We start from the raw sequence: 14,285 nt of genomic DNA on the forward strand, positions 1-14,285 counted from the left end.
CCTCTGGATGGAAAAAAAAATTCACTCCCCTCTAATCATTCTACCGATTACCTAAGATTGATGTATCCTGATTATTGACCTCCCTACGAAGGGAAATAGGTCCTTACTATACACTCGATCGAGGCCCGTCATAATGTTATACACCTCAATTAAATCTCCCAAAAGCCTCCTCAGTTCCAAAGCAAACAACCCCAGCTTATCCAATCTAATCTCATAGCTAAAATTCTCCAGTTCTGGCAACATTGTCTTAAATCTCCTTTGTACCCTTTCTCGTGCAATCACATCTTTCCTGTAATGTGGTGACCACAACTGTATGCAGTATTCTTGCTGTGGCCTAACTATTGTTTTATAAATTTCTACCAGAACCTCCCCTGCTCTTATATTCTATGCCTCGGCTAATAAAGGAGAATATTCTTTATGGCTTCTTAACCACCGTATCTAGCTGTTCTGCTGCCTTCTGGGATCTGTGGACATGCACTCCAAGGTTTTGCTGTTTATCTGCACCTCTCAGTCTCCTCCCAAGAAATGTAGTTTCAGAGCAACTAATTCTGAAACGTCTTACTTCATAATTCAAGTCGTACAGTCGAAACCAATTTGTTAAAGGAGACTAATATTGGTGACTGGAAGTAGTTAATGTACAACTTGATATTGCTGTGCACCGGAACAGAAAACGAGATTGGATGGACAGAAGAGGTCTGAAAGGATGGCCGATCGGCTGTGGGAGGCAGCGCACCTTTCAACTGACTCCACGACTTCAGCATCAGTGGTTTGTTGGTCCAGGGGTATGATTTTCGCTTGGAGGGTTGTGTTATGTGATATGCGCGCGATCTCAGCTTCAAATCCCGCATGACCCCTCATGTTTCTGTGCTTTTAGTGAAAAGTCACCAATTCGCTTCCGATATCTTTTCAGTTTTGCTGTTGGTGGAATTGAATTATATCCAGAGAATGTTTGAGCTCCAGAGGACAGAGTGCGGAAATTTCCAAGGCACAACACAGGTGAAAAAAAAAGTCTCAATATGATGAGGAGATTGAAGCTGAATGTGAATTTACCCCAGTGCAGTCGGTCTCATTGATATAAGATGACGGGATCGAGAGCGACAAGTGCAGATGACGCCAAAATGGGCAGCACTGTAAGCAAAGTAGATGGAAGCAGAACATTACAGAGAGTATTTAATATCATAAATGAATGGGCAAAACTGTGGCAAATGGATTTCAATTTAGGTAAGTGAGAGGTCATCCAACTTGGACCTATAGAGCATTGATCAGAATACGTTCTAACTGGTGAAATGCTCGAACCCGTGGAGTTCCAAAGGGACTTACCGGTCCATATACATAGATCATTAAAATGTCATGGACAGGTACAGAAAATAATCAAAAAGGCTAATGGAAAACTAGCGTTTATATCTAAAGGACCAGAATACAAGGTGATAGACATTATGCTACAGCTATACAAAGCTCTGGTTAGACCACACCTGGAGTACTATGTTCAATTCTGGGCACCGCAACTGAGGAAGGATATTTTGGCCGTGGAGGTAGTGCAGTGTAATTTTGCTAGATTGATACCTGGAATCCAAGGGTTAAATTACGAGGGGAGATTCCACAAACTAGGGTTGTATTCCCTGGAATTTAGTAGAATAAGGGCTGATTTGATTGAAGTTTTCAAGATATTACGGGGAACTGTTGGTGTTGATGGAGAGAAACTCTTCCCGCTCGTTCGGATGTCTAGGACTCGGGAACCTGGCCTAAAAATTGGAGTCAGGAATTTCAGGAGTGAAATTAGTTAACACTTCGACAAGCAAAGGGGGGTAGAAGTTTGGAACTCTCTTCTGCAAGCGACAGTCTTAGCTTAATTGTTAATTTTAAACATGAGACTGATAGATGTTTTCGTTAACCAGTGGTATTAAGGGATACGGAGCGAAGTCGGTTATATGGAATTAGGTCACAGATCAGCCATGATCTCACTGAATTGCGGAACCGGCTCGAGTGGCTAAATGGCTTACTCATCTTCCTAATATGGTGCAAAACATGAAACGTTCATGCATTGTCCGCGAATCGAATCCGTGTCAGAGGCCAGAATTCTATCCCAGAGCCACCAATACTCGTGCGTACAGGCACTGCATATGTCCATTTATGTTACTCTCATGGTGATTGAAAGCAGCAATTTGAGTAAATTATACTTATGGTAGAATGTAAACTATGACGATGTCGAGACAGACGATTATGTTGTTTCAGAGCAATTCATTCTGCAAAGTGTTACTTGATAATGCAAGTCTTACATTCAAAGCAAATATGATAATAAGCGAGAAATATTGTTGATATGAAATGATCAGTGTGGAACCTGATATTGCTCTACATCGTGCATCGGAGAAGAAAGCGGGATTGTATGGACAGAGCCTTCTGAAAGGATGGCGGAACGGCTGCATGGCAGCGAAATTTTATAGCGGCTGCACGGCTCTGTTGCTTGTTGGTCTTTGGGTCTGAATGTCGCTCAGGAAGTTCGAATCGTTCAAAATTCCGAATGAGCCCTGTTATGTCCCCATTTTTAGTCAAAAATCACCAATTGGCTTCTTACATCTTTTCAGCGGTGTGGAAGGCAGTTTTGACTTATCTCCAGCAGAGCATGTTTGAGCACCAGAGGAAAGAAAGCAAAGGGTTTGTCCATGCAACACAAGTAGACGAAATGAAGATCATCTTTCAAGAAGTTGTTGATTGAAGCCGGCACATGAATTTATCCCAATTCAGACAATCTCATGGGTGCAGAACAAAAAAGGTAAAGGATGCTGCATTGGCCTGGAAACAAACCCCTGGTTTCCCACCAGCAGGCGAGGGTTCCACCACTGAACCACCAATGGACACACGGCTGCAGGCAGCACGTGTAGCTTTGGATACATGTCTAGAACATGCACTCTGGCAGAGTTCCTGTGATTACCCTGCGCAATCGACTCGACAGCCGCGCGATGCCTTTGTGTTAATTTATAGATTAAGCATGGTCGTGAAATTCACTGGGGGCTCGAAACCAGCTTACACGACGATTGTGAAACAGTCAAATAAATAAGAGCTGTAATTACCAGGCAGTGTTTACTTCTCTCAGAGGTTAAGGGATAATCCAGCCCAATGTTCACCTTTAAGATTTCACGACTTGAGACAGAATTTCAAAAAAACTGTACCTTAAATTCTGCTCAATCACAGAATTTGGAGATTTATACTATTTTATTTATTTGCATGCATCTCTCTATCGCTGTCTACGTTTCTTCTCTCTCTTATCAGGCTTCCTTGAACGGCCAGGTCTGGAAACCGGGGATGGAAACGACTGTCGGATCTTCAGTCCAATTGTTGGATTTCGACGGGATGAGCTTTGCTATTTTCCGTTTCCGTTTTCGGAAAATATAAACCCAGATGGGATTTCACCTCCTCAGTCCCGTCACCTCCGGTTAATGGGAATGAACCCAATCTATCGCTCGGTCGGAACATCCGTATTCTTATTGCTTAAGTATAAAATTACGGGGTTACAGCTATATTCAGGACACATTTTAGAAATTAACACGTAACAGACTTATGCGAAAACTAGAAGCACGTGGAATTAAAGGGCCTGTGGTAACGTGGGCACCTAATTGCCTCAGGAATGGGAGGCAGAGAGTAGTGGTGAACGGATACCCTTATACATTAGGGTCTCTATACTTGAATTATGTTTTCATTTATTGGAGCATAGGAACAGGAATCGGCCATTCAGCCCCTCGAGCCTCCAGGTTAACACATCCTTCCTGAGGTGGAGTGCCCAGAACTGAATGATGTCCTCCAGATGAGGTCTCACCAGAGCTCTGTGCAGCTGTAACATAGCTTCCACCCCTTTGTATTCCAGCCTTCTTGAAATAAACGGGGAGAGTAAGAGCTCAAGAATGAAAGCGAGAGAGAGCAAGACGAATAGAGAGAGACAGACAGACAGACAGATCACTAGGCATTGGAGAAACCGTCGCTGTGTAGATTTCTCAGGAGCTGCTGTGAATCCCCACTGAGCTTTCGAACCACTTGCTCCACCGCAGCAAAAAGTCATAAGCAGCAAATGGGTAATGTGAAATCACATAATCGACAGCCGATTTGTGGCGCAATGGGTCGCACGTTGGACTTCAAATCACCAGCTCCAAAGTTGTGGATTCCAATTTGACTACCGTTGAAGTTGAGGGCTCAATTTTGGTGGTGGGAATTAGAACTTTGCAGCAAAACCACAACAGGATCACGAATGTTCATCAAAGAAGGGAAACAACCCTCTTGTAGCTCCTGAAAATCGCAAGAATTCAAGTATCGTGACTGAGCGGTCTCACCCGCTGGTTTAAAGCTCCAGTTAAATCCCATATTTTGTGCATGGATCAAAATCACGGTTTGTGGCTCCAATTCCGCAGCCTCCTTCCTGTAAACTAATAAAACTAAACATCTCATCTGTTTTTGCAACAGCGTAGGCCGGAGGAACCACATGGCTGAACAAATAACTAGATGCATTTTGTAACACACCAATTGCACATTCTACTCCGTTCGAAATGTTCACAAAGAAAAGGATTGGTTGATCTCGATGAGAGTCAACTAACAACCTCGCCATTTCCCGACCCTGGACTGTCATATAAGGACCGCCCACTGACTGATCGCGCCGCAAGAGCCCGGTCACTCGGATCACCTGTCCCACTCTGCTGGAAGGAATATTAAGGTGAGCGGCCCTCACCTGTGGGAACGTGTCCTGTCCCCGTGATGAAAATAATATCTGCACTTTCACTTTCAGCTTCTTTCACATCCTCTGCTCCATCGCACTGCATTCGGGTTTTCTGTGAACAGGTCAAAATAAACATTGGCAGAAATTCTCAGAGCAGTGGGATTCAAACCCACGCCTCTATAGAAATTAAATATAACACCTCAGACCGCGTGGCCGCGCTACCATAATGTCACAGTAATGTTTAAAGAGCTGTTTAATGCACAAATATATGAATTGAAGCTAATTGACCGCATTTACCCCGTGCTGGGGCTGTTCTCCTTCGAGCAGAGAAGGTTAAGAGGAGATTTGATGGAAGTGTTCAAAATCATGAAGGGTTTAGATAAAGTAAATAAAGAGAAACTGTTCCCATTGACAGAAGGATCGAGAACCAGAGGACACAGATTTAAGGAGATTGGCAAAAGAACCAAAGGCGAGATGAGGAAACACTTTTTTTTACCCAGTGAGTATTTATAATCTGGAATGCGCTGCCTGAAAGGGTGGTGGAAGCAGATTCAATCGTGACTTTCAAAAATGAATTGGATAAATACTTGAAGGGAAATAAATGCAGGGCTACCGGGAAGTGGCGGGGGAATGGGACGAACTGGATCTGTCTTACAATGAGCCAGCGCGGGCTCGATGGACCGAATAGCCTTCTATGCTGTAACCATTTTATGATTGTATGATTCTATTGATAATCCTTATTTTCTTTGCATGTATTTCTCTATCTCTCCCTGTCTCTGTCTCTTGTGTTGTCCCCTGATGGACTTCTCAGGCTTCCTTGAACGGCGTTGGCTGATCGATCCTGCAACACCAGCAGACAAGGTTAAAGAAAGATTGAGACAGGAGGAAAAGTAAAGGGGCAACCCAGCTGCTGCAGCCAATGTCTACACATTAATGTCTCTTCGCTCTCAATTAAGTCACTCTCTTTTCATTCCTCTTATTTCGTTCTTTTTCTTTCTGCCTCCAGCACCTTTATCTGTATCCTGTTTTTATTCCCTTATGTGTCTCTGCTGGATGATCCAAAATTCAGACCCGCCGCTTCTTCCAGCTTTTTCTTCCTTCCACAATAATGGTCCATTTCATTGAGACTTTACTGCGGCCTTGCTACTCTAACATTCACCTTCACATTCTTACGCCTTTATGTTTGCTCTATATCGACCACAGTTCCTCGGGGGCACATGGCCCGTTCATTTGTGCCTTGAAACATTTCCACCTGCGTGACTGTTCCAGAGACAAGCACAAAGAAAGCAGGTCTGGCATTCCGAAGGACAGCGGCATACTTTTCCGTGGAATTTCCACGGGGTATCTTGTGACACGGGGGATGTTAACTGAAGAACTGGGATTTGTTTTCATGGTCGTTGGAGCTTTTCCCCGAGCAGTTGATGTGCGGGAGAGACGGGCGGCACTACATTGCTACGAATGACGGCTGAAAGGTGCACTTTTGGCAATCTGGGCGGTGCAGTAAAGTCGGAAATGTTCCGCTTGATCTTAATAGGTCTGTGGAAATATCTGATTCAAAAGGAATGAGGAGAAATGAAAAGAGCGGCAATGGTGAAAAGGTGTCGATTACAGGAGATTGGCCGTGAGCGAAAGGTCCTTTGAAAGCTCGGCGAAGAGGGGAATTTTGTTCGGAAACGGCAGACTTTAAGCGCGTGAGGAAAGTGAAGTGCGAGCTGCGTTCTTGGGTCAAATTGGGTGTTTTCAGGAAAACAGCCATTGTGAAATCACGAAAATGAAAACAGAAAATGCTGAAAACGCTGAGCAAGTCAGGCAGCACCTGTGGTGAAAGAACCAGAGGGAACGTTCCAGCTGCATGACCTTTGGAATCAGAACTAAAAGGTTTGTCATGTGTTTGAGCAACTTGACTGTCGAAGATGCGAGCTTCCATCTCTGAATTTTTTTTGTTCGAATCTTACTGCTGCCAGAATTTGTCGAGTTTTTCATTTTGGCCGCCACACCAAAAACCCTTCTTTAATAAGAAGTGTTTTTCCGCATTGCTGGTTTACACCTGTTTGTAAAATTCAGCAAAGTCTGGATTGCCACCCAACTGTTTCTTAGACGGAGGTGTTGGGACTGGAAGTTGTGATCTCGGTGAAGTATCAACCAATGTGCACAATGGCGCCCTGGTGAACCGAGTACCTCTTATAGTCAGTATAATATAAAAGATATGTAACATAATTATGAATTTCTTCTTTACATCACACTTGGATTTATTATCAGGGAATGGACATGAGCAGGTCGATTTACGTCACGCTCCGGTCGCTTTGCATCGCCCCCGACACATAGAATAGAAACATAGAAAGGTCACAGCACGAAAAGAGACAATTCGGCACATCGAATTCGTGCCGACAATCTGCCACTGCAATCCAGATAGACCCACTCCCCCACCCTATCCGTGCAGCCCTGTATTTTCTTTCGTTTCAAATACTTATCCAGTTCCTTATTGAAGACCATGATTGAATCTGCCTCCACCACCCCCTCGGGCAGTGTATTCCAGATCCTAAACACTCGCTGTGCAGAAACGTTTTTCCTCATGTCACCTTTGGTTCATTTGCCAAACACCAAACACCTTAAATCTATGTTCTTTGGTTTTTGATAGGAACAGTTTCTCTCTATCTACTCTGTCTCGATTCTTCATGATTTTGAATACCTCTATTAAATCTCCTCGTAACCGTCTCTGTTCCAAGCAGAACAACCCCAGCTTCTCCAATCTATCCATGAAACTTATGCCCCTCATCCCTGGAATCTTTACAGTAAATCTCTTCTGTGGGGATTCGGTATTAACATCGCCGAATCCCCCACCATCAACATACTGGTGGTCACCATTAACCAGAAACATAACTGGACCAGCCACAGAGGCTGGATATTCTGCGCCAAGTGACTCACCCTCGAATTCCCTAAAGCCGTTCAACCATCTACAAGGCGCAAGTTGAGTGAGTTCGAATACTCATGTGATGGTCATCGACCTGAAACGTTAATTCTGTTTCGATGTCTAAAGATTCTGCCTGACCTGCTGAGGAGACGCACATTTACAGTTTCTGTTTCAGGTTGGCAATAGAGTCAGTATTTTCATTTTGAATAAAGGGGCTTTCACGCATTTCTCCATGCGACGAGGTGGTTGAGAGGTTAAGGCGATGACCTGCTAATCTGTTGTGCTCTCCAAGCGTGGGTTCAAATCCCATCTTCGTCGTTATTGTGTTTAAGTTTTGTTCCTCTCATTCGTGAAAGAATGTCTGGTTCAAGTCCCATCCTTCTCGAAACGGCAGACGGAGGGTTGTGCATTGTTTGCTGAAATCAGCTACAGTTCCTTCCAGGAAGGTGTTGAGATTGTATGGTCGCGAAGTATCAGATTGAAGATTGGTGTAATTGTAAAAAGAGTAAATCTTGTGGTCATCGTAAGAGAAACGTATGTACCATAATTATGATTTATGTCCGGATCATTGCGTGTCTGTGTCTGTTAAAAATGGATGTGCTGTAAGTCCCGGATCATTCTCTGTGCGTTTTACCCGATTTTCTTGATACCTTTTTCCTTCTGAACTGAAATGACGATCCTCTCTCGAGAAAAAGGTTCACCGCCTGCTTCAGGCAACTGGTAGGAAAAATAACAAAAACTGATGAGACCAAGTTCATTCTGCTCGGATTAAATTCCAATCTCCGCACTCTATCCCCCATTCAGACCCACCCCCGCCTGGACAGTATAATCTGCGATATTCATAAGGGAATGGAGAAGCAGAATATCACGGTTATAATTTTCTTCGTTGCTCAACACTGAATAGCTTCAATTGCAATGATTCAGAAGGTAATCATAGAATCATAGAATCTTACAGCACAGAAGGAGGCCATTCGGCCGTCGTGCCAGTGCCGGCTTTTTCGAAGACCTGTCCAAATTAAACTCACACCCCAGATTTTCCCCAATAATCCTGCAAATTCGTCCTCTTCAATTATGTCCAATTGCCTTTTGAATGATCCTATGGAATCGGCTTCCACCACCCTGTCAGGAAGTGCGTTCCTGATCTTATCAAACTCTCTGTGTGAAAATAATTCTCCTCAATTCCCCTCTAGTTCTTTTGCCAATTATTTTAAATCTGTGACCTTTGTTTACCGACCCACTTGCCAGAGGAAACAGTTTCTCCCAACTTGCTCTTTCAAAACCCCTCATTATTTTGAATATCTCTGTTAGGTCTCCCGTTAACCATCTCTGCTGTAAGGAGAATAATCCCAGCTTCTCCAATCTCTCCACATAACTGAAGTCCCTCATTCCTGGTAACATCCAGGTCAACCTGCTCTGAATCCTCTTCAATGCCTTTTTATCCTAAAGTGTGGTGCCCAGATCTGTACAATATACTCCAGCTGAGGCCTAACCACTGATTGTAAGGATTAGTATAATTTCCTTTTTTTTGTATTCAATGCCCCTGTTTACAAAGCCAAGTATCCCATACGCTTTCTTAACCACCTTATCAACTTGCCTTGTTTTATGAATATGAACCCCCAGGTCCCTCTGCTCTTGGAACCCCCCATAATTTGTTCCATTTAGATTATACTGCCTCTCCATGTTCTTCATCCAAAAGTGCATCACTTCACACTGATCGGCGTTAAATCTATCACGTGACCGCCAATTTCACCAGTCTGTCCATCTCATCCTGAAGTCTGCTATTATCTTGCTCACGATTTACTACGTTGCCAAGTTATGTATCATCCGCAAACTTCGAAATTGTACTCCCTATTCCCACATCCCAGTCATTTATATATAACAAGAAAAGCAATAGCCCTAATACCGACCCCTGGGGGATTCCACTGCATATTTCTCACCAGTCAGAAAAACATCCGTTCACCACGAATCTCTGCCTCCGATCCCTCAGCAAATTACTTGCCCACGTGACCACCGGCCCTTTAATCCCACGTGCTTCTAGTTTTCGAATAAGTCTGTTATGTGTTAATTTCTAAAATGTGTCCTGAAAATAACTGTAACCCCGTAATTTTGTTGTTAAACAATGAGAATACAGATATTACGACCGAACGATAGATCGGGTTCATTCCCATTACCCGAAGGTGTCGGGACCCGAGGAGGTGAAAACCCATCTGGGTTTATATTTCGCGAAAACGGAGACTGAAAATAGCAAAACTCATCCCATCGAAATCCAACAATTGGACGAAGAACCGACAGCCTTTTCCCATCCCTGGTTTCCAGACCTGGCCGTTGAAGGAAGCCTGATGAGTCCATTAGGGAGCAACACCGAAAGTGAAGAAACGCAGACAGAGATAGAGAGATACATGCAAAGAAAAATAGTCTAAATTTCCAATTCTGTGATTGAGCAGAATTTAAGCTGCAGCTTAAAGGAAATTCGTCTCATGTCGTGAGATGCACATAGGGCTGGATTATAACTTTATTTCTGAGAGAAGTAAACATTGCTTGGAAACTACAGCTCTTATTTATTTGACCATTTCACAGTGGCGGTGTGAAGTGATTTCGAATCTCAGTCAATTTCAAGACCATGCTTGATCCACTCGTTTGGTCACCCACGGATTGCACGCGGCTGCAGAGCAGACTGCGCAGGCTTATCACAGGAACTCTACCAGACTGCATGTTCCAGACTTTTATCCAACGCTACACGTGCAAACTGCAGCCATGCGTGCATTGGTGGTTCAGTGTAGAACCCTCGCCTGCCGGTGGGAAACCAGGGGTTTGGTTGCAGTCCAATGCAGCTTCCTTTACCTTTTGTATCTGTACCCATGAAATCGCCTGAATTGGGATAAATTCATGTGCCGGCTTCAATCTGTACAACTTCTTGAAAGATTAACTTCATTTCATCCACGTGTCTTTCGTGGACAAACCGTCTGCATTCTGTCCTCTGGTGCTCAAACATGCTCTGCTGGAGATAAGTCAAACCTTCCTTCTGCACCGCTGAAAGGAAATGAGAAGCCAATTGGTGATCTTTGACTAAAAATGGGGACACAACTGGGCTCATCCGGGATTTGAACCAATGAAACTCCCTGAGAGAAAATCAGACCCAAAGATCAACTCGCAACAGAGCCGTGCAGTCACTGTAAAATTTCGCTGCGACGCAGCCGATCCGCCATCCTTTCAGAACTCTCTGTCCATACAATTCCGCTTCCTTGTACGATATACGATGTGGAACAATGGCAGGTTCTGCACTAATTATATCATTTCAACAATATCAAATTTGTTTTGAATGTATGACTTGTATTATCAAGTAACATTTTACAGAATGAATTACTCTGAAACGACATTGTCGTCTGTCTCGGCATCGTCATAGTTTACACTCCACCATAAGTACACTTTACTCAAATTGCTGCTTTCATTCACTATGAGAGCGAAGATCCATGAATGTGGATACATTAGCTACGAATTTATCAGCTGGGTTGCACCTTTACTTTTCCTACTGTCTCCGTCTTTTTTTTCTTTCACATTCTCTGATATTATTGCCGGTTAGATCAGCTCTTGCCGTTCAACGAAGCCTGAGAAGTCCATCGGGGACAACACAGAGAGACAAAAGACAGAGACAGGGAGAGATAGAGAGATGCAGGCAAAGAAAATGAAGAGTGGAAATGTCAGGTTTTGCAAACGAGCAGAATTTAAGTTCCTGATTGGGAGAGATTCCTGGTCTGGTCTTGAAATCTTGCAAGAGAAGATCTGACACTAATTAAAAGCACCGGCCACGCTGTCGAATCTCTCATTCTGGGAGAGAGATAAATGCGGTCAATTAACTCCAATTAATCTATTTCAGCACTGAAGTGATCTTTAAACAGGAGCTCTGCGAGCAGGATTCAAACCTGGGCAGGAAAACCTCAATTGAATTTTGAGTCCAACGCTTTAAACACTCGGCCACCGAAGCTGCAAAAGGCATGTTGGTTCAGATCGGATTCCAAATGGACACTTGCCGCTGTTAAGAACGCGCGCATTGCAGGTTCAGGGGTCGAATTCTCACCTCTTATGCGGGAGACTTTGGTTCGATTTCCGGCCAATGCAGAATCATTCTCACCATTGAGGAGCTGAGGAATATAAGTATGCCATTTCGCCCCTCGAGCCTGTTCCGCAATTCAAACAGATCATGGCTGAGATATGACCGAACTCCATTTAATCGCTTGAGCCCCGTATCGCTTAATAACTTCAGTTAACAAAAATCGATCAATCTCAGGTATAAAATTAACAATTCAGTTCGCATCAACTACCGTTTGCGGAAGAGAGTTCCAAACTTCTCCCTCCCTTTGCTTGCAGAGGTGTTTCCCAACTTCACTCCTGAAAGTCCTGACCCTAATATTTAGGCGATGTCCCCAAGTCCTCGACATCCCAACCGGCGGAAATAGTTTTTCTCTATCTACTCCATCAGTTCCCCTTAATACATTGAAAAGTTCGATCAAATCAGCTCTTAATCTACTAAATTCGAGGTAAACCCGAGTTTATGTAATCTCTCCGCGTAATTTAACCCTTGGGGTCCAGGTCTCATTCCAGTAAACCGAAGCTGCACTCGCTCCACAGCCGATATATCCTTCCTAAGGTGCGTTGCCCAGAACTGAATACAGTACTTCAGGTGTGGTCTAAGCAGGGCTTTGTATAGCTGTATCATAATGCCTATCCCCTTGTATTCTCGTCCTCTAGATATAAAGACCAACATTCCATTAACATTTTTGATTATTTTTTGTACCTGTCAATGACATTTTAATGATGTATGTAGATGGACACATCAGTCTTTTTGGACCTCCACTGTTTCGAGCTTTTCACCATTTACAAAGTATTCTGATCTATCTTTTTTGGTCCAAAGTGGATGACCTCACACTTGACAAAATTGATATCGATTTGCCACAATTTTACCCATTCATTTATGATATTAATGCCTCTCTGTAATATGATGTTTCCATCTGCACTGCTGACAATGCTGCCCATCTTGGTGTCATCGGCAAACTTGGATATGTGGCTTTCTATCCCGTCATCTAATATCCGCCTGAATTGGGAAAAATCCAAATTTAGCTTCAAACTCCTCATCATCTTGAGACATTTTATTTCCTTCACGTGTGTTGCGCCGACGATGCTCCGGCATTGAGTCCACTGGAGCTCAAACATCCTCTGGATATAATTCAGTTCCACCAACAGCAACACTGAAAACATGTCAGAAGCCAATTGGTGACTTTTCACTAAAAGGAGGGCTCGTCCGGGATTTGAACCCGGGACCTCTCGCATATCACTCAATAAAACGCCCAAAGCGAGAATCATACCCCTAGACCAACGAGCCGCTTTTACTTCAGCTTTCCAGCCAGTGTAAAAGTTCGTTGCCTCCCACAGCCGATCGGCCATCCTTTCGGACCAGGTCTGTGCATCCAATCTTGTTTTCTGCTCCGGTGTCCATCAATATCAAGTTGCACACTAAATATTTCCAATCACCAATCTTAGTCTCCCTTTACCAAATTGGTTTCGAGTGTACGACTTGAGTTGTCAAGTGAGACGTTTCAGAATTATTTGCTCTTAAACTACATTGCTTGGGAGGATACTGAGAGGTGTGTCGATTTGCGGCACGCTCTGTTCCCTTTGCATCGCCTCATGCACATTGAGTTGAATCATGGAAAGGTTGCAGCACGGAAAGAGGCCATTCGGCCCATCGAGTCCGTGCTAGCTGTCTGCAAAAGCAATCCAGCTAGAAACACTCCCCCGCCTTTCCCCGAAGCCCTGCATTTTTTTTCCTTTCAAGTACTTATCCAGTTGCCCTTTTGAAAGCCATGATTGAATCTGCCTCCATCACAACCTCGGGCAGTGCATTCCAGATCCGAGCCTCTTGCTGTGTGAAGAAGTTTTTCATCATGTCACCTTTGGTTATTTTGCCAATCACCTGAAACCGATGTCTTCTGCTTCTTGACCCTTCCGCCAATGGGAGCAGTTTCTCTCCATCTTTTGTGTCTGGATCCTTCATGATTTTGAATACCTCTATCAAATCGCTACAAAACCGTCACTGTTCCGAGGAGAACAACCTCAGATTCTCCAGTCTATCCACGTAACTAAAGTCCCTCATCCCTGCAATTATGCTGGTAATTTTTTTTCTGCACCCCCTCCAAGGCCTTCACATCTTTCCTGAAGTGCGGTGTCCCGAACCGGACACAATACTTCAGTTGTGTTCGAACCAATGTGTTATAAAGTTTCATCCTGACTTCTATACTTTTGTACTTTTGTACTCTATACATCTATTTATAAAGCCCAGGACCCCGAATGCTTTTTAACCGCTTTCTCAACCTGCCCTGCCACATTCAACTATTTGTACACATAAACCTCTCTTTGTTCCTCTACCGCTTTCACATTTGTGCCCTGGAGTTTATATTGCCTCTCCTCGTTCTTCCAACCGAAATGTATCACTTTGCATTTTTCTGCGTTAAATTTCATCTGCCACGCCTCCGCCCATGCCACTAGCCTGTCTATGTCATTTGAAGTCTATCACTGCCCTTAACACTGTTTACTACCCTTCCAAGGTTTGTTTCATCTGCAAATTTTGAAATTGTGCTCTGTGCACTAAAGTCCAAGTCATTAATATATATCAAGAAAAGC

The 14,285-nt window shown here is 43.7% G+C and overlaps 1 non-coding gene across 1 annotated transcript; it reads right to left on the bottom strand.

Annotated features, from left to right (window-relative positions):
• Positions 1-12,898: 12,898 nt before the first annotated feature.
• trnap-ugg (transfer RNA proline (anticodon UGG)) lies at positions 12,899-12,987 on the bottom strand. Its single transcript is given in 2 exon segments — positions 12,899-12,934; positions 12,952-12,987. It is a non-coding gene; the product is annotated as a tRNA-Pro (tRNA).
• Between the last annotated feature and the right edge of the window lie 1,298 nt (positions 12,988-14,285).

This window comes from Heptranchias perlo, chromosome 20, assembly GCF_035084215.1.
Source record: "Heptranchias perlo isolate sHepPer1 chromosome 20, sHepPer1.hap1, whole genome shotgun sequence".
NCBI lineage: Eukaryota > Metazoa > Chordata > Chondrichthyes > Hexanchiformes > Hexanchidae > Heptranchias > Heptranchias perlo.